This window comes from Emys orbicularis, chromosome 13 (assembly GCF_028017835.1).
Source record: "Emys orbicularis isolate rEmyOrb1 chromosome 13, rEmyOrb1.hap1, whole genome shotgun sequence".
Classification (NCBI taxonomy): Eukaryota; Metazoa; Chordata; order Testudines; family Emydidae; genus Emys; species Emys orbicularis.
The window spans coordinates 27,505,051-27,526,742 of NC_088695.1; the positions used below are offsets into that span (position 1 = coordinate 27,505,051).

The 21,692-nt window shown below is 49.0% G+C and overlaps 1 protein-coding gene across 1 annotated transcript in view; it reads right to left on the bottom strand.

Annotated features, from left to right (window-relative positions):
• LOC135888470 (bMERB domain-containing protein 1-like) overlaps nucleotides 1–21,692 on the bottom strand; it is a 64,029-nt gene that overhangs the window by 21,340 nt on the left and 20,997 nt on the right. The window lies entirely within an intron of this gene.

Here is a 21,692-nt window from a genome sequence, read left to right on the forward strand (position 1 = left end):
ACCCCAACCCCCGGTGTAGACAGCATTAGGTCAACAGGAGAATTCTCCCATCGACCTAGCTTCTGCCTCTCGGGGAGGTGGAGTAGCTCCACTGACAGAAGCCCTCCGGTTGGCATAAGTAGCATCTTCAGTGAGGTGCTACAGTGGCACCACTGCAGCGTTTTAAGTGTAGACAAGCCCTACGTACGCTCATAACCTTATTTCTCTACCCCTTGCCCTCCTTTCCTGTATTTCCCCAAGCCTCATTGTTTGCTTTCCACTTCTTGTCACATCGTAACTTCTATTTAGGTTGCAAGCTGTGGTGCCAGCTGGCAAAAGGGGTCACTGTTCTTTACAAGCAACTCTTGGCTCAGACCCGACAAACTCACTACAACCAATACACCACTTGTGTGGTCTTTATCCATGAAGGGTAGCATGTGAGGGCTCTGCTGAACGCTGTCTTTTCATTGCAAAACAGGATGAAAAGCTGAAATTTCAAAAGTTTCCTTGGTACAGAAATTCTGAAGTATTTCGATTCAGAAATGTCAAAATGTGTCATTCCGACATTTTCAACATAAACGTAACATTTTAGCATTGCAAGAATCAAGGTGTTTCATTTGGGTTTGTTGAAATAACTCAAAATGTTTCATTTTCAGTCATGTCAACATTAAACTCCATCTTTGTATGGTGATGCATCATGGGAGTCACATGAGTCTGGAGCCTTATGGGAGTTGTCAGGACCCTGATGCCTCCAGTTTCCCCTATGGGCCAGACCCCCAGTCAGACTACAAATCCCATTATGCACCCAGAGTCATGTGATACCAATGATTCACCACACATCTCTGTCAGAATGAAATCAGCACATAGCCTTATGGGAGATGTAGCCCTCCAGGGAGTCTGGCCCATAGGAGAGAATGGGGGACAGAACTACAACTCCCATAAGGCAATGTACCATGAACAGTAAAATGCAATTTAAAGTTTTGTTAAACTTGATTAGAAACTAAACGTTTCGGGTCAGTTCAAAAAATGAAATATTCTGATTTGGGTCAAACCAACCCAAAATGAAAAAAAATCATTTGGATTTCATAATTTTTCAGCAAAATCAAAATTTTTCTGTGGAATATTTTGACTTTGCAGAAATTGCGTTCTCCACCAGAAAATCATTCTATCAGAAAAGTCCCACCAGCTCTAGTTACACATGCATTGTAGTGCGGTCCTGCTCAACGTCCCATGGGAAATTCTATGTCTGAGCCAGGAATAGAGCCTAGCTCTTCTGGGTCCCAGTCCAGTGCCTTAAACACAGAGAACAGCCGTTGGCTTCTTGCAACCCTCTGACTCATTCACTGACCATCCTGTGCCATGAATAAGGACTCCTGTAGAATAAATAGCACACAGTCATGCAATAAAAGACTGTAGGCAGGATTCAAAAGAACCTTAAGTGACTCGAGAGCTGAAGTTCCATTGACTTGCCATGAGAATTGTGCTTCTAAGTCACTCATGCACTTCTGAAAATCCAATCTTATATCATAACGCACAAGGACAAATAAGTCAAATGAACAGGTTGAACAGGCAACCTTCATTCTGGCATTCCCTAACTTTGGAGTGTTTGAGATTACAATCTTAACATGCTTTAATGTAGTTTTTTGTTTGTAATTTCCTATGTTTTTAAAAAAGAAAACAGAAAAAAAAACAAAAAACAGAGGGTGGCATTGTCAAAAGCAGTAGGGGATTTAGGTATCTGTCCTCCACTGAAAGCCAATGGGAGCTGGACACTTAATTTCCTTGGGTGCTTTTGAATATCTCATCCTGAAATTCCATTTTGTGGAATCGTGCCAATCCCCCTGCATAGGCCATCAGCTCGGCTAAAACCCCAAGCCTTTAGATCCACAGCAAAGCCCTCCATCACTTGAGATAAAGGATTTATTTGTGCAGCAATAGGTTGTTTCCTCCATGTGGACCAGTCACTAGAGGGAGACATGACACATGCTTTGCCAGTGGCTTACACAACTAATTGCTAGATAGCAGAGCAGTGTTGGGACTCAGGAACCCTGGGTCTTACTGTCCTATTCTTGCCTCCGGAGGGCAGTGTCCAGTGGTTACCCACAGCAAGCCAATCACATAGATTTGGCACATTGGTTCTGATAGGCAGTGTGGCTGAGAGGATGAGATTTGCCCTCTGAGGGCACTCAGATGAATTAATTAAAGCTGGGAAGTTAATGCACATAAATTCAAGTGCATGAACTCCCTCCACCACCCATGTGATGGTAAAGTAGCCTTAGTTTGCTGTAGCTTAAGTATCAGAACATGAAGCCACAGCAAAGTAAGGACATTTTATTTCTGAGGGAGAGCTTCCACATGGGGGGTTAATGTGCTTTAATTTTCACACATTAACTGCACACTGTCACAGGGTTCAGTGCAGGCTCTCCCACTTTTCCGCCTGCACCTTGTGTTTAGGCTGGTGTAATAAAGAGACTTCCACACCTTCTTTTGCTGGATCACCCAAGTATCTATTTACAGCGTTTGTGCAGTTCCCTGGTCTCCCAACAACTAGTGCCCCACAGACCCTCCCCAGGGTCTCCGGCCTTTGTGGCTTCCTCCTTTGGTAAGGAGACAGCAATACTACCCTCCCGTCTCCTCCCCGTCTAGCTTCCTCTCTGAACTTTTTTTAGGGTTTTTATAGCCCGCCCCTGCCTCAGCCCAGCTGTCAGCACTCAGCTCAGCATGTTCCTCTGATTAGGGCTTGCTGAATACCTGTGTCTCTACCCTGTCCTCCTGGCTGGAGAGCAGACTGCAGCCAGCATTTTGGCAGGGCTTTAAAGGGGGTTTTACCCCTGCCCTGCCACACACACCTTTAGGTAATCTACATAATAAGATTCCAGGATTGTCACACTGAAGCCTATTGTGTATGAAGAGTCAGTGTGAAGTGTTAGAAACAGCTACAAGCATGGCTGAGAGCTCTTTTTTGAGAATATCACCAGGTTGAACCATCACTGGGTTTCACTGTCTGTTACCAGCCAATGTTTAAGTTCCAAGGCATTTTGCCTTTATGAATTATGGTGAGGTGGCCAGCTACAATAAGGTGTGTATCTATGACATGCCAAGACTCCTAGACCATTGTGATATCAGAGGTGACTCAACCAATCACCACCCTTACTTTGCACTTAATTTGCACACAGCAATTTCATTGGTTGTAGGAGAGAGACTGCACAGATGGTGGATTACTTAGCCCAACTGCCACACCCATACGCCCAACCGCCACCTGCATGCAGCAACAATCTCCCACCACAACCCACCCTAGACACAAATCCACACAACTACCAACACAGCAACACAACCAGCAGACAATAACCACAAACACACGTAGCCCCTCACCACAGCACACATTCCTCATTCACCACCTGCACAAATCAAGGCAACTCTCCCAGCACTACACAACCCACACTCAAATCAACACAAGCATCCACACAGCAACACAACCAGCAGACACAGTAACCCCAGACATCACTTGATAGCCATTCTAGTCCTCTGAGTCAGCGTGAAGCAATAAAAACAGCTGCAAGCTGGCTGAGAGCTCTTTTTGGTCAGAATATCACCACGTTCAGGCATCACTGGGATTCACATTCTCTTACCAACCAATTTTTTAAGTTCTCCGCCATTTTTGGCTGCATGACTTTATGAATTACACTCATGTGCCAGCACAGGCTTTCAGCTCCTAGTTCATTTTAACTTTGCTGAACATCCCTGTGTACAAATGCCCATAAGATCTAAGGTCAATGCCCAGCTCTGTCAGAAGTGACCTTGTCGAACCTCTCAGTTACCTTATTTGTAGAAGGGATGAATGATACCTGGAGGGCTGGGACGGGCACACATTTATTAATACCAGCCAGCTGAGGAGCTGGGATTCGAAATCACGGTTTCCTACTGAATCCCAATACAGTGTTGGCTGCTGCTGGTACATGCTCCCGTCTGGGGCTCTCGTGCTATGCCTACCATGTGTGAGGCTCCGTGGGGCTCAGATTCCTGGCTTTGATCTTCCACAAAACTTATAGGAAACCCTAAAGGGCATCCGCACAAACCATGGCAGATGTGGCTACTTGATGCACCAATGGAAAATTAAAAACTCTCCAGTGGCACACTGTGGTCACCCAGAACAGACCGTGGAACATATAACGACTCAATGCCCGATTCACAAATAGGAAGGAGCGTTACACTCCGCTACTCCTGACGCAATTATCTGGCTTACCCACCTAAATGTAGAATTATAGTTGTTGCTCTACATCTCCATCAGCCAGAAGAAGAAGAAGAAGAAGTGGGGGCAGGCTGTGGGGCTGGAGCACGCTCAGTGCAGTCTTTTTAATTTTTAGAACCGTGTATTTACAGTGGGAGGGAGCTATAGACGTTTATCGTCCCCCATAAATGAATTCTTCCAGCACTTTAAACATTTCCCTTGCTCTTTTCTCAGTTCTCTTTTATTAGTTTATATATTTCTAGTGATGAGGACCCAGATCCTCAAACTAATGGGCAAGGCACTGAAATACCTTTGAGGATCTGTTTCTTGCTGAAGACGGTTTACCTGGGGCAGTCTCAACAGAGCTAAACAGATTGGCACTATTTCCTCCTTCCTCCATGATTCTGTGTCTAATATATGTGGCCCAATTTCATACTGGCTTTTTTATGATCTTTAAGCAGGCTCCCTATAGCCCACATGCTGTCCCCAGTTTCTGTGCCACACCAGTAGAGGTGACCTTGGATTCTTAACCTCATTGTAGCAAAATTAAGTCGAAGAGAAGGTGACTATTGATGGAAATACTCCCATGTTCTGCATTGCTGTATTTAGTCCTTTAGAATCAGGAAGGTAAGTGCTCAGCGAGATTATTTCTGTACGTAACGTGGCGTTAAGGAGATTCAATTACTTTTCTCACAAAAGGAATGATTGTTGTTTTGTACCATTGGCTGACCCCTAAAGGAACATGAAGGCCGAAGAACTAATGCTACTCTGGGAGCACAATGAAGGGGAAAGCGCTTTTATCTTTTATGTTCAATAAATAACAAAGGAATGGCTTAGTGCATAATGTATAATTGTAGGCACAGTGTCTGAGACTGTGCAGGAAGATCAGACCCCCAAGGCTCTTTTCAACACATCTATGAAAAATGTTCTTCTGTCATTCTAGGTACCAGCGGCTTTCCATTTCTTTTTTGATCGGTGATGCATTAACCCTTTTAGTTCTGCAGGATGTAAACGGGCATGGCCAGGAAACGTTCTCTCATCCCACCCCCAGCAAACATGACTGGAATTTAACTTGTCGCCTTAAGAAGTCCATGTGTAAACTTCTGCTGATTTCTAGTGTGATTTGCAATCAAGGACCAATGAGCATGACCTGGTCTCTCACTCACACTTGTGCAAATCAGGAATAACTGCCTGGAAGTTGATGGCCATTTGGGTTGAGGGAGAAGCCAGGCCCCAATCATACGTATAATAAAGGAGCACATCAAATGCATGCAATTGACATGGCACTTAAAATGCTGGCAGCAACCTAGCCACGCTAGCTCCCCGCATTGCTAACATTAGTGAAGCTGAACTGACGTTAGCAAGTGTAACTAGCACAGGCAAAGGTGAAGCTTCTCTCTTAAGGTATGTCTGTACTGTAATCACAAGGTGTGATTACACCTTGAGCAGCCACACTCAAGATACCTTTAATGGAGCAGTAAACCTGCTGCAGCGCTTGCTTCAGCACAGTCTAGTCCAGCCAGTAATTACCCAGGGTTCCAGTGGGTTTGTACAGCCTGTGCTGAAATACATGCTGCCACAGCTTCAGTGGCCTGGGACTTGACCTCGCTCTATTAAAGCTAGTTCGGGTACGTCTACATGAGCTGTGATCACATCCCGTGATTGCAGTATAGACATATTCTTAGAAGAACGGAGGTCTATTCAAATGCATTGAAACAAGTATTAGCAGGTTTTCATGATAACAAAGTTCACAATAAGCAGTGATATCACTGCCTAACCCTGCTCAGTATGGAATGCTCCAGTGTGACTGTCGATGGGGGAATTTCTGCAAAAATTTGGGTAAATCTCTGGGTTCTTTAAATGAAAAATTAAGACACCCATTGGTGCATTAGTACTGTATATTCATTGCTGGAATCTCCTGTCATTTCAGGATTGTCTGGTTAAACAAAGAGCCGTGTCATTGTTGGTATAGCTGAGCCAAAAGTCCTTGGGTAAAATTTTTAAAAGCACCTCAGTGGTTTAGGAGCTCAAGTCCCATTTTCAAAAGGGATTTAGTCACTTAGGCCCAGATTTTTAAAGGTATTTAGGTGTTGCTCTGCTCAGCATTGGCTGGCCTAAGTGACTTGGACAGCTAAGTCCCATTTTCAAAAGTGAGTATACACTTAGGCCCAGATCCTAAGAGATATTTAGGTGCCTAACTCCCATTGAAATAGGCACTTAAGGCACTTTTGAAAATGTAACCCCTTGGTCTTCTCTTTACAGCCATTTTGGTCTCACCTGTCCAACTCACACAGCAACACTATGATATACACAGCATCAGGTGTAACATACCATTCTGAAACAATGTACATACAATATCATGGCTGAGTGTGTACATGCCCAAAAGTCAGGGAACCCCAATGTTATGGATTCCATAGCGACTGTAACATGCCCCTCTTGCTCTTAGGGAGCATTGTCTATTACTGCACATTGGGGCTAACTTTTCTGCCTTCATACGTTATTTGCAGTGTGGCTGGCATGCTTTATCCATGTGGGACTCAGTTCCTTTTTCCTATGGTGGTGGTGTTGCATGAGTTTCACCATCACCTGTAACAGGACTTGAACCCTCTTCCCCCTGAAGTGAAAGGTTTGTACCTACCTTTTATAATGGAGTGCCTCTTGTGCTGGAGGATCCTGAAAAAACACAGTGGTCCCCCTATACTGCTACAACAGCTTGGTCTTCAGTATAGTTTCACCTAACTCTGTTTTAAGTATGTCCTTGCAACACGACAGAGGCTTGGACATTTACATGACGCTAGTGGATGGTTCTGAAACATGGTTAAATTAAAATGCTGTCCAGTCTCCTACACTGTCAAGGAAACCAGGCTCCAACCAGAGTGGGAGACTACCATGGTAATAACTACACAAGAGATAAGACTTTGACCTCCCTTAGAATCATGCTGCTTCTGTTTTAAATACTGCAAAGACTTGTCCCATTTTCACCTGCGTCCCTGGTGCTGATTATGTTGGCCATTAGCTGTTCCGGTCATTCCATGCCTAGGTGATGCTATAGGTGACAGATTGCAATGACCAAAGCTTTTAGAACATCTTTAACTTCCTGGAAATGTCTTCTCAGAAGAGTCTAAGTGGCAGCTGCATTGGGAAGTTGTTCAGTCAGTGTTGCTTAATCCGGTGCTGTACAGTTTTTGCAGCTAAGGAGCACATTTTTGGATTAGACCTAGAATGAAAAGACTTTGTAATGCTTCAGTGCACTACCGCAACCCTCCGTCCCCCACACAGGGCTTTGCTTCAATGTACCAGAGAGCTACACACACAGACAGCACCATGGCCAGCTTCCTACAACCATGCAGAAGAGGGAAGGGAGTACATGGAAAAAGGGAAGCAGTATATGGGGAGGACACTGCCACCCACAAACCTCTCAAGCAGCTGAGCTACAGAGGAAATGCTATTTGCTGTCACTGAAATCCATTTTCCTGGCTGGTAAAATACCACGGACAAGACACAGTCACAAATAAAGGGCCTGGCCTAGAAATTTTGTTGTTGACTTCCACGGATGCAGAACCAGGCCCAAACACACAGTCAATAACATTCCCTCCATTGGAGGGCAGGGTTGCACATAGATGCACACTGGTACATTACAGTCCTGATAGGAATGGTGATGAGTATCTTGGTAGTATATATGCCCATATGCTGATCACCTCATGGCTACAGAGCTGTGCCCAGTCTGCTGACTTCTTTATCATATTCAAGCCACTGAAGCCCAGCTTATGCATAAGGCTTGTCCTTAACTGAATGGTAAGCATGATCCACAGACGATGATCAGATTTTCAGCTGCAGGTATGCCCATGTAAGACAATGGCAAAGTGTGTATTGCATCCCCTTCTAGTGGCTAGTCCACTAGAGGAAAACAGCCTACTACTGCTATCAGCTAATGAAATTGTTCCTTTATCTCAAGTGGTAGACGTCTGTACTGCAGCACTGAAAGTCCCTGGTTCAATCAGAGGGTGGTTGTTGCCCCTACATAACTGCCTGCACCCCCACTGTGCATGCCACACCCTGTAATGCAGAGACTGGGGCATTGCCTAAATGCTTCTCACCACAGAGGTTCAGTTCTCTTTTAATACATCTCATTCAGCCAGAGTGATGAAACGAGGCTGCTGGGGTTTCCTGCCCTAGCAAGTGTTGCTTCCTACCTTTCCTGCACTAGCACAAGGTATCTTCATCCAGGATCCCAAAGCTGCAGCCAAATGGCACCGTAAAAAACTCTTTTCAGTGGAAATAAAAATTAAACCACAAAATCCTGGTGGGTTAAGTCCTGTCCTGGCTCAGGCCCCATTCAGGCAAACTTACTGGCCCAACGCTCCTTGTGTTGTATGCAGTCAGCAGTGCACTGCTTCCTGGGAATAGACCTGGACTTGGCCTCTCCAATGCAGTTGCCCCAGAGCAGGGGGTGGTGGGGAGGCAAGGCCATCATCACCCCGCTCTGTGACTGTGCTGACTTTCGGAAGTTTAGCTGGTTATGGACTGAGGACACATTAAGAGGGCTTCAGGATTTGGCTCCTTGCATTCTGCTCCTGGACTACATTGACTTTTTCCCTGTGAATGCCCCATAGAAACCCTCGCTTGACTGCCTGGCCCGCAGGTATCGCAAGAGGCTCTTTCCATGATGGCAAAACACTGGGAGCCTAATTGGCATTTACACTATGGCACCTTTACACCACTCAGGCAGTAGAGTTGGGCACAAATTTACGCCCCCTCTCTGAGCTCCCCCCCTAAACTGCCAGAGTGGTGTGAAGGGGCCTTAGTGTAACAGAGAATCAACCCTTGGGGGATTAGAACTCACTCTATGGTAAGTATTTATTTTACAAATTCAGATCTGAAGAAGTGAGGTTTTTACCCACGAAAGCTTATGCCCAAATAAATCTGTTAGTCTTTAAGGTGCCACCAGACTCCTTGTTGTTTCACCCCAGTGAGTTATTCTAATAATCCCTAGCTCATATACAGCACTTTTCATCAGTAGAGCTCAAAGTGCATTACCAAGGAGGGTGGCATAATTATCTCAATTTTATTGATGGGGAAACTGAGACATGGAGAGGTGAAGTGACTTGCCCAAGAGCACCTGGCCAGCCAAAGCCAGGAATAGAACCTCAGTCTCCTGAGACCAGGGTCAGCACTAGGACACAGCCACAACATCCTCATCTAGGATAGATTAGCGTAGCTCCACTGAAGTCGATGGGGCTACACTGGGAAATCTGGTTCATAGTGGTTGGGCTTGTTTTTAAGTCCACTGTCACTACAGTGAGACGATCACAAAGGAAGGTCGTGGAAAGCACTAAAGAATGTGAGATCTTCGGAAGGGGAAATAAATAGGAAGAAATGTAAGTTGATTTGGTGTCCAGGTCTCTAACCATGTTCTGAGCCAGCCAAGGCCAATTGCCGGTGTCATGCACTGGGTCCTGCCCCTCTTCATGACAGAGTGACAAAACCATCAATTACACCATTAAAGCTAGCGTTGGCATTAATGATTTAAAGAGACTCAATTGTCTGTACTAGATTAATGGCTGAGCTGGTGGGTCTGTTGGCAGATCAAGGTGGAGAGTGAAGGAAGCAAACGTTCTTGGTCTCTCATGCAAACATGAAAAGTAATGGAACAGATGAGTCTTTAGTTTTCCTGGCCACAGTTTTCAAAGTTAGGCCAAAATTTGCGTGAAACACCCCTCCCTGTTAGCAAGCGCTGCTCTGGCTGGAAAAGGGCAAGTGGGTTCTGCTAACTCACTGGTGTAGTTAGCTCGTTAACCCGCCCTGCTATAAGGGAGATAGGTGCAGCCTTCAGGGAAAGGAGCTAGGGTTTAGGACAAACATCTCTCTTGGCCTTTCCCCTTAAGCTTTGCCCCAATGTCCATCTCCCCAACAGTGAAAGAATGTACCCTGTGTCCACACCCTATACGCTATTGTAATAATCTCTGTACAAAGTATGCCTGGTCAGGTATCATTTGAAAACTCATAATTTGCTGGTCATTATTGTCTCGATAAAATGCATGCGGCAATATTGTATGTGAAGTTTTATGATTCCCCTCTATGGTGTTGTAAACACATGTTCCAAACTGAGGCTGGCAAACAGGTCTGTCTCAAACAAAGGAATGTGTGCTCTGCTTAAACTGCACTTAAGAAGTAAACTTAGGGCTTGTCTACACAGGCAAGTTTCTGCGCAGTAAAGCAGCTTTTTGCGCTCAAACTGCAGACGTGTGCACACTGCCAAGTCACGTTGTGCGCAGAAACTCCTCAGTTGCAGCGCTGCAAAAAAAACACTTTGACAAAAGTCATAAGGCTATTTGCACAGAGACTCCAGCGCTCTATTGCCAGTGTAGGCACTTGATTGCTTTCTGTGCTGTGACTGGCCTCTGGAGCTTTCCCATAATGCCTCAAGTGACTGCTCTGCTCATTGTTTTGAACTCGGCTGCCTGGAGACATGCGCCCCTCCTGTTTCAAAGCACTGTTTCTGACAGCCCTTGCGTGCTATGCTGATCTGCTCCGGGACACAAAGCAAACCATTAATGTAGAATGCTCGTGCTGTTGAACATAGAGGCAGGGGTGTGTGTGTGTGTGTGTGTGTGTGTGTGTGTGTGTGTGTGTGTGTGTGTGTGTGTGTGTGTGTGTGTGTGTGTGTGAGAGAGAGAGAGAGAGAGAGAGAGAGAGAGAGAGAGAGAGAGAGAGAGAGATTGCTGTGCAGAGAGCCCAGGGAGGGAGGGGGGGCTGATGTCGTCACCCTGCCTAAGGACTGGCAGGGTACAGATTATTTCTACTAAAGCAAGAACAGACTTTATATAAACCTGTATTGTCCAGGAGAGGGGTGAGGCAAATCTAGGAGTGGGAGTGTGTTGTGGTCACCCTGCAGTATAACTCAGGCTGATAAGAGCCAAGGTGTAGCTGGCTGGTTGCAGCACACCCAGATGTAGCTGGGAGTGACTTGCATGCTGGAGACTGTTTGGGAGCAGTCCAGGCTGGAGGCTACAGCCGTAAAGGATTATAAAGGGCATCCCAGGTCAGAAGGCAGGGGTGACACAGCTACTCACTAGTCTGGATTGTACCATGGTATGTCACACCTTTCTTCTCCCACTCTTGCAACGTGGTAAACTCCTCCCTGCCTCCATCTCATCTAGCCTTACCTCCTCTTTGCCCCATTTCTTCTCCATCCTCCCTGTGCTGTCCCCCTATGACTCCTCCTCCTCCTCCTCCTCCTCTCCTCTCTGACTGCTGCTGTCACTGCTTCTAGCGACAAACAGTTCCTATTTTTAAGAAGGGGGAAAAAAGTGACCCGGGTAACTACAGACCTGTTAGTTTAACTTCTGTAGTATGCAAGGTCTTGGAAAAAATTTTGAAGGAAAAAGTAGTTAAGGACCTTGAGGTGAATGACAATTGGGACAAATTACAACATGGGTTTACGAAAGGCAGATCGTGCCAAACCAACTTGATCTCCTTCTTTGAGAAAGTAACAGACCTTCTAGATAAAGGAAATGCGGTGGATCTAATTTACCTCGATTTTAGTAAAGCGTTTGATACTGTCCCGCACGAGGAATTATTGGTTAAATTGGAAAAGATGGGGATCGATATTAAATTCCAGAGGTGGATAAAAAACTGGTTAAAGGGGAGACTGCAACGGGTAGTACTGAAAGGTGAACTGTCGGGTTGGACGGAGGTCACCAGTGGGGTTCCTCAAGGTTCGGTTTTGGGTCCGATTTTATTCAATCTATTCGTTACTGACCTCGGAACCGAATGTAGGAGTGGGCTGATAAAGTTTGCGGATGACACAAAGTTGGGAGGTATTGCCAATTCGGAGAAGGATAGGGATATTCTGCAGGGAGACTTGGATGACCTTGTAAATTGGAGTAAAAATAATAGGATGAGATTTAATAGTGAGAAGTGTAAGGTGATGCATTTAGGGATGACTAATAAGAATTTTAGTTATAAGTTAGGGACGCATAGGTTGGAAGTGACGGAGGAGGAGAAGGACCTCGGAGTCCTGGTTGATCGTAGGATGACTATGAGTCGGCAATGTGACGTGGCTGTGAAAAAAGCTAATGCGATTTTGGGATGCGTCAGGCGTGGTATTTCTAGTAGGGACAGGGAGGTGCTGCTTCCGTTATACAAGGCGCTGGTGAGACCTCATTTGGAGTACTGTGTGCAGTTCTGGTCTCCTATGTTTAAAAAGGATGAACTCAAACTGGAACGGGTACAGAGAAGGGCCACTAGGATGATCCGAGGAATGGAAAACCTTTCCTATGAAAGGAGACTCGAGGAGCTCGGTTTGTTTAGCCTAACCAAAAGAAGGCTGAGGGGGGATATGATTGCTATCTTTAAATATATCAAAGGGATTAATACCAAGGAGGGAGAGGAATTATTTCAGCTCAGTAGTAATGTGGACACGAGAACGAATGGATATAAACTGGCCGTGGGGAAGTTTAGGCTTGAAATTAGAAGAAGGTTTCTAACCGTCAGAGGGGTGAAATTTTGGAACAGGCTTCCGAGGGAAACGGTGGAGGCGAAAGACCTTTCTGACTTCAAGATTAGGCTTGATAAGTTTATGGAGGGAATGGTTTGAAGGGATAACGTGATTTTAGTCAATTAGGCATTAACGTGCCATCGCGGGTAAAATGAGGATCCGGCTGTAGAATCTTGCCTGTATGCTCGGGGTACTGCTGATCGCCATATTTGGGGTCGGGAAGGAATTTTCCTCCAGGGTAGATTGGCAGAGGCCCTGGAGGTTTTTCGCCTTCCTCCACAGCATAGGGCAGGGCTCGCAGGCTGGAATATTCTGTTGTGGGTGGGTCAGCTTTTGTGGCCTGCATCATGCGGGAGGTCAGACTAGATGACCATATTGGTCCCTTCTGACCTTAAAGTCTATGAGTCTATGAGTCTATGAGCAAGCTGAAGAAAACATTGAGAAAGGCCAATTCAACATATTAACACCGTGTGGCTTATTTCAGGGGCACCGGCAACAAGCCTCGTGTGATGGCAAGGCGCTTACAAGCCGAGCAGACAAAATGCAGAGGGATGAAAGGTGGGTGAGGGAGCAATGGAAAGTGATGGGACTGAGCAAGGGTCTTGTTGGTTTCGGGAAGGAGTTCTGTTGGTTGGGTTTCGGTACTGGGAGGTGCGGGGCACTGTAATTTTCATAAATGCTCCACTGATGGGAGGCTGGGGTTGAAAGGTTTTGTGGAGACGAGGTGGAAGGGGTCACCTAGAGAGTTGCTGGCGTGGGCAGCTGCATGGGAGATTTCAGCTCTGATTGCAGATGTCATTTTGGAAGGAAAAGGCAGTTAAAACCCCAACGATTGAGGCAGAAATGTGTTTGAAATCTTGCCAGCACCCACATGACCCTTCGGCAGTTGCAGGCCTTTGTGCACACCATGCCATGAGCCTCTGTTTGGATGGTGAGCCGGAAGATGGCAGAGTTTCTGGGAATCATTACAACTTGGAGTGTCAAAATGGTGTACAGTGGATTCAATGAAACCCAAAGGATCACGGGATTTTGGTTGTGCCCAGGTCCAGTCTGATCTGGACCTTTCCTCACACAGGGACTTTGCCTCACCCCACCCCACTCCACCCCTTCCCCCAAGCCCGCAACCCCGCCCCACCTCTTCCTGCCCCCACCCCTGAGAATGCCCAGCCCTCGGTCCTCCTCCCTCCCCCCCCCCCCAGCACCTCCTGCATGCCGTGGAACAGCTGATCGCGGCGGGACAGGAGGCGCTGAGAGGAGTTGATCAGCGGGGCCGCCGGTGGGAAGGAGGCACTGCGGGGTGGGGGAGGCTAGCTGCCGGTGGGTGCTCAGCACCCACTATTTTTTCCCATGGGTGCTCCAGCCCTGGAGCCCCTAAAGAGTCAGCACCTATGGCTCGCGGGGCTCGGGCTGTAGGGCTGTCTCATTGCAGTGTAGATGTCTGGACTCCAGCTAAAGCCTGAGCTCTGGGACTCTCCCCCCGCACAGGGTCCTAAACCCCGGGCTCCAGCCCGAGCCCAGATGTCCACATAGCAACGAAACAGCCCTGCAGCCCAAGTCCCCTGAGCCTAAGTCGGCTGGCACGGGTGAGCCACAGGTGTCTAGTTGCTGTGTAGACAGACCCAAAGTGATTTAGGCACCTAAAAAAGCAGATAGGTGCCTAAGTCCAACATTTAGGTGCCACTGATATCCTCTAAACCCCTGTTCAGCTATCACCTAATCCTGTAGGCACCTACATCCAGCCAGTAAAGTCCCCTACGCACTTACATTTCCACTGGTGAGCATGTGGAAAACCACCCGAGATTAGCAGGTTCTACACAGGCCAAACAGCATGCCACAGGTAGAAATTGCACCGCTCTGATGTGCACTGCCACATCATGTGGCCAAGCCCTGAGTCCTGATGCCACTGAACTGCTCAGTGCCCTTATTCATGGCAAAGCCCGGGCAGGATTCAGAACCTAGGCGTTCTCCTGCCTATCTCGCCTTCAGGGCCTGCTCCGATCAGCGTGCTCTGAGCACACAGGACAGCTGCCGATGGGCAGGTCAGGAATTTGGGGGGCAGGCTGGGTATGGGTCTCATTCAATAGCCAGTGGCCAGGGCACTCACCTGGGAGGTGGGAAAACTAGATTCAAGTCCCTGCTCCAATGAATAGTTATTTATTCAAAGTGGAACAGCTCCAACAGGCGAGATTGAGAGAGCGCAGCCCGGAATACCCAGCTCTCTGGTGTTTGAGTGCTCCCCTAGAACGGGGGAGAGCTGGGTTCAGGGTTCAAGTCCTTGCTCCAAGCTAGGCAAAATAGGGCTTTGTACCCAGGTCTTCCATCTCCCAGCTGAGTCCCCGAACCACTAGGCCAGGGGTGGCCAACCTGTGGCTCCAGAGGTGCATGCGGCTCTTCGGAAGTTAATATGCGGCTCCTTGTATAGGCACCAACTCCGGGGCTGGAGCTACAGGTGCCAACTTTCCGATGTGCCAGGGGGTGCTCACTGCTCAACCCCTGGCTCTGCCACAGGCCCTGCCCCTACTTCACCCCTTCCCCCAAGGCCCCCACTCCTTCCTGACCCCTTCCCTGAGCCTGCCACGCCCTCCCTCCTCCCCCTCCCTCCAGAGCCTCCTGCATGCCGCAGGAGGCATGGGGAAGGAGGGGGAGGTGCTGATCAGCAGGGCTGCTGGCAGGCGGGGGGGAACTGATGGGGAGCTGCTGATGTATCACTGTGGCTCTTTGGCAATGTACATAGGTAAATTCTGGCTCCTTCTCAGGCGCAGGCTGGCCACCCCTGCACTAGGCTCCTGGCTCTGGCCTGCCGTAGCCTGACTCCAGGAGAGGGTTCCTGGCTGTGAATCCCGAGCAGAGGGAGGTGCCTCCCTTCAGCCCAGACGTAGGCACCCAGCTACCTCTGAGGGGCAGGGCTTAGGCTGCTCCTCTTTCCTCCGCACTTCACTCCTGGATAATTTACCCCCCACACACACATACTCCGCTTGCCAGCTTCTGTGAATCCCATTCCTAGTGACTGACTCCCCAGGCACTGTATGGGGACCTGGGGGCCTCACTCGAGGCTATGAATTTCACTGGGCAGCAGGGATTGTGCCCTGGAGCCCCACTTTCCATTGGTCCCTGCTGCTTTAGAGTGTAGCCAATGAAAGATGCTGAGATGCAACGCCCTATTTCCCAGGTAATCTCTGATTTTAGGAACAATCGTCTGTGCTGAAATTAACAACAGAAATAGAGACACCAGGAGAAAGGCCCATTCTCTGGCTGCCTTTTCCTTCCTTCCTCACTCACGGGCCAATTAGCATTGCAAATAACCAGCTCCCACTCACCCTGGCTGTTGTGAAACGAGGGCTGTCAGCTCTGCTTTGGGTCACAGGCGTACGTGCAAAGGAAACCTCCTGGGCTGAGTGGAAGAAACGTTTCATTGCCTCTTCGCTTAGGGTGGAGATGAGGGATGCTGCAATGGCAGCCTCGTGCAACCAACTCCACGAGTGCTCTGGGGCTCAAGCACCCATGGAAAAAAATAGGGCGTGCTCAGCACCCACCAGCCACACTGGTTCCAGCCCCAGGGCTGGCAGCTGATCAGCTGTTCGGGGGGCAGAGAGGAGAGAGCAGCGGGTGGGCAGGGGGTGCCTTGGGGGAGGAGCAGGGGTGAGAAGAGGTGGAGCACCCACCGGGAAAAATGCAAGTCAGGGCCTGTGACCCCTTCCCTCGCTGCACTACCAAGATCCGTCTGCACACGGAATTAGGACTGCAACGGGATAAAGTCTTGCAGGTTGTGCCAATACAAGCATGGTCATGTCCTTCGTTTGGCACATCCTGTTGGTGGCGGGTGCCTATCAGGCACCTTCAGCGCTTTGTTTAATGATCTGTCCACAGGGTGTAGAACAAATCCCATGTCAAGTGGTTTTCAGGCAGCCAAAGAAACAGCAGCTCCTCTGATCCTGCCTGAAGCACCCAACTAGAGACTAGTGTAAGCTGCAAAGTGGCCATAGGGTGCACTGGGTAACGTGAGTCGTATGGCTGATAGATCGCACCATTAAACGGGGCCCTCATGAGCTGAGCAGCAGCTGTTTGCAATGAGGATTCTGAGTTCACCTCTTAGTCCCGTCAAATTGCAGGGCAGTTTTCAAACACAGAGGGAGGGATGTGATGTCCAGATCCCACATAAAGATGCTGATACCATCAGTGGCACTTACACGCCCAGGTGCCCATTGGAACACCCCAGGGTGGGATCCGGGCTGCCGTGTCAGCTCCAAGTCATGTGGGATTAGTTCATTACTTGGGAACGTGTCTGAACGAGCCCTTGGTGCTCAGCTGGGACTGCCTGGCAGTCTGCGGAAGTCCAGCGGCTGGTGCTGCTTTGGAATCCCCTAGTGGAACCGGTACAAGTGTGCGACACAGTGTGAACACAGGACGCAGGAGGGAGTTTTGAAGCTATCACATAAAAATAGGGGAAGCCAGCGTTCAAACACGGGCTGCTGCATTATATACCTAAATCGGTGGTGTCTGCGCCCCTAGGATCCTGCCTCACACAGGCACATAAGCAAATAAAGTCACAATGAAATGCATTGACCTTCCTCCCATTCATAGCCATGTACCATTCATAGCTGTTACTTCAGTGATTCCTGAATGAACATAAGGTTATTTTCTACTGGATCTAGGGCCCAATGCTGCAATCTTCCACTAGCAGGATGAGCCAGTCTGTTAGAATTTGGATAGTGAGCAACTCGCAAACCAAATCAAATGAACTCAGACTTATTTGCGCTTCTGAGATAGCAGAGAAGCCACACAGGAGATGCCACTGTTTCTTGGGGAGTTAGTTCAAGTTTTAAAACCCACTGAGGAAGGGAGTATGTTTACTGGTTAGAGCAGAGGACTTGTATCTAGGACTCACTTGAGTTCTATTTCTGACTGTCATTGACGTGCAGGTGACCTGGGGCAAATCACATCACCTCTCCGTGACTCAATGTCCCCATCTGTAAGATAGGGAGAATTATACCTATCCTACAGAAGAGTGTAGGACGGCATAACTAGATTGATCATTTGTAATGATGTAGTTTGAAGAGTGCTTTGAGATCCTTGGATGAAATGTGCTGCAGAAAAGCAAAGAAAATGAAAGTAAAGCTAAATTACAGTGAAATAACCAGCTTTGACACAAGGCATCAAAACCTGAGTGGTTCAGACTGAGGGGCTGGTATCCTTCCGTGACTCCAACTTGTGCTTACTCAGTTCCTGTGCTTGGGGCAGAGATGGAGTTAAGGTGGGTGGGTTAAGGTGGCTTCAAACCACTTTTGTGCTCCCCATATCCTGGGGCCATGCTCAGCCTTTGATATAAGTTAGAACAGCCTAAAGGCTGCTCTAACATATAGTCTATTTTCCATGGTCCTCTAGGAGTGGGGAATAAATGCAGGGCAGCACAAACCAATTACACCCCCTCCCTAATCCTGCTCACTGCCTCCCACTTCCCACCTCCAATACCCATTCTGTGTGAGCGGTGGGGAGCAGGGCTGACACAGAGCCCATATGCCAGCTCTAGAGTAGCTGGGGAGGCCTTTTTCTTAGGGAACTGTTTCTGACCTCTGTAAGGCCCCTGTACACCGCTCAGATCAAGTTGGAGCATTGCATGCTGGGACCTGCAGTTTGCATAGGCCACACCTCCCTGTTAAAGATGTGGGCAGCTACCTCAGGTGCTACAGAACTCTGTGCATTGCAGTTCGGCTGTCTCAGTCATTACGTGACTCAGGATTTTGTTCTAACAAAGACTGTTGAGTCCAGCAGTGAAATCAGTCCCAGGGAAAATCCCCTTCTTTGGTTTCTGGCTGCAAAGGCTGCAGCAGTCACTGTGCTGAGTCAGTGAGGGAAAGGTGATGGCGCAGGTGGGGATCAGGCACTGATGCTAATCAAGCCTTTCATGTGCAGTGTTTCCCCTTTGTCTTGATTTGATCAGAGAGGATTCCCCAAGGAGGCCCTGGGAAGGGGAAGCATAGGAGAGTTTTAGGAAGAGGCTTTACAATGACGCTACAGGTCAGTGCAGAAACAGCTATGTCTGAGACATGCGGCTATTTGAGAGCAACATGTAGACAGACACGGATATCTGGGAGTGCCTCTTTCTTGGCTGACCAGTAATGTTCTGCACTAGATTCAGGTTCCCGTCCCAAGCCCCAGCTCATGCTCCCCAAATGACAGCAGCCAGGGTCACTGTGGACATGCCAACAGGGTGGGGGCATTTTGTCCCTCATCACCGGCCAGTTCAGAATATCTTTCTGCATCCCACGGGCCGGGGCCTCATGGAAAGCTCCCTCCTCTGGGGAAGGACTTGAAGAAAGGGGAAATTATACTCTGAAGCACTGAAGAGACCAGTGGAGAGGGGAGAAGGGGGAAATACCAAATATATTTACCTACCCTTTTATATGTCCCCATGACCCATTGCTGCTGTAAAGGACCATGCATCTCAGTAAGGGGTTAAGGCCTGTTTACATGAGAAAGTTATACTGAAATAACATGAACTGGCCTTTAAACTGATAGTGTTAAACCAAAGGCTGTATGCGCACTTTTATTTTGGTGTAAGAATGGCTTATATTGGTTTAATTAAACTTGTTCCAAATCAACTTAAGCTAAATAGTATCCCATCCTACAGCAAAATGGGTAGTTTGTGGGGGAAAAAATCGGTCTGAACATGCAGTTTGTCAAAATCAAAACATTTTGCAAGAACATGTCAAATTTCACTGAAATTTTCAAAGGGAACAATTTTGACTTCCTTATTTTGTTTCAGTGATGTCAACCATGTCATTCTGATAAAGTAAAAATGGTTTGTTTCAGCGTTTATTACAGTAAAACATTTGTTTTAATATTACATTTCATACCCCACATAATCTATTAGATTTAATGTTTCAGTATAACATAAAAGTCTAAATTCAATGTTCTGACATTACTGAAACAAAACACTTCAATGATACCAAATGGAAATTTTTTGATTTTTTTCATTCCATGGGAAATTTCAAGATTTTGGCTTTTTGTTCCAATTTGGAATTATATTTTTTAAATTTCAGAATTTCCCATGGAATGGAAATTCTGCCTTCTGACAAGCTCGAGAAATAAGCATGTCTCCTCAGCCTTTTGCACAGCTTTAACTATATTGGTTTAAATTCTCAACTCACACTATAGCAATGCAACTTGCTTGTGTAGTTAAGATCCTGTCATGTGAGTCATGCTTCTGAAGTGAAGGGTAGGCTCATCCCTGCTGTTATCCAAGTCATATCTCAGCTTCCAGCTGTTGTGTCTCTGATACAGGCAGTTTAAATTCCCCTTTAGTGCTCAGACACCAAGCGATTACATGAGTCATAGTTACAAATAAAGTTGCAGGGAATCTCAGCAAATCTTCCAATGACCTTGGGCTAGGTCAGGGGTGGGCAAACGTTTTGGCCCGAGGGCCACATAGGGGGTGGGGTCCCTGGGGGGCAGTTAGGGACCTCCCGGGATCCCCTGCCCCTAACTGCTCCCCAGGACCCCACCCCCTATCCAACCCCCCCTTCTCCCTGTGCCCTGACTGCCCCAACCCCTATCCACACCCCCACCCCCTGACAGGCACCCCGGGACTCCCACGCCTATCCAACCGCCCCCTGCTCCCTGTCCCGACTGCCCCCCCCAGAACCCCTGACCCATCCAACCCCCCGCTCCCTGTCCCCTGACTCCCCCAACCCCTATCCACACCCCCGCTCCCTAACAGGCCCCCTGGGACTCCCACGCCTATCCAGCCCCTCCTGTTCCCCATTCCCTGACCGCTCCCCCCCAAACCTCAGCCCCATCCAACCTCTCCCTGTCCCCTGACTGCCCCCCGGGACTCCCCGCTCCCCGCCCCCTTACCATGCCAGAGCCAGCACGCCGCCCCGCTGTCCAGCAGGAGCAGCGTGCCAGAGCGCTGTCAGCGCAGCGACTGAGGCTCAGGTAGGGTTACCATATTTTGAGCCTCCAAAAGGAGGACACTCCACGGGGCCCCGGCCCCGCACCCAGCCCCGCCCATGCCCCCGCCCCAACTCCGCCCCTTCCCCAAAGTCCCCACCCCAACTCCGCCCCCTCCCCTGCTTCCCGCGAACATTTGATTCGCGGGAAGCCTGAAGCAGGTAAGGGGGGTGTGGGGGGAGGAGGCACGGCCCAGTCTGCCCCCCCCGGCGTCTCCAGCCTGGGTCGGCTCGGGCTCTGGGGTGCCGGCCCCGGGCCAGCCCCCGGCCGAGCACCCCCGGCCCGCCGAGCACTGCTGGTCCCCGGCCCGGGCCCCGGCTCAGCACCTCCCGGCCCCCGGCCCCGGCCCCCGGCTCGGCACCGCACCGCCGGCCCGGCCCCCGGCCCCCAGCTCAGCACCGCCGGCCCGGCCCCCGGCTCGGCACCGCACCGCCGGCCTGGTCCCCGGCCCGGCCCCCGGCCCCCAGCTCGGCACCGCCGGCCCGGCCCCCGGCCCGGCACCGCACCGCCGGCCCCCGGCCCCAGCTCGGCACCGCCGGCCCCCAGCCCCGGCCCCCGGCCCAGCACCGCCGGCCCCGCATGTCCCGATTTTCCCGGACATGTCCGTCTTTTTGGGATTTCCCCCCGGACGGGGATTTGGAGCCCAAAAAGCCGGACATGTCCGGGAAAATCCGGACGTATGGTAACCCTAGCTCAGGGGCCGGGCAGGACAGTCCCACGGGCCGGATGTGGCCCACGGGCTGGGCTAGGTAGTGGGTTCATTGTCATTTCAGGTTCTGAAACAAATACTTCTCGGTGCTCTAGTCACACCCTGCCAGGTTCAGTTGGATCATTGAGTATCAAGGCCTTGGGCCCTCAGCAGAACCAGCCTTAGCATTTTGAGAGGCGGGCCTGAAAAATTGTGTTGTTTACCATCCTGCACCTCCACCAGTCAAAACTCATTCCTGGCCACCTTGATCACATTGCTCTGCACAGGTCTGGTGTCAAGGTTCTGGGCCTGGTCACCCCACATTTAGCTGACTCCATTTACATATG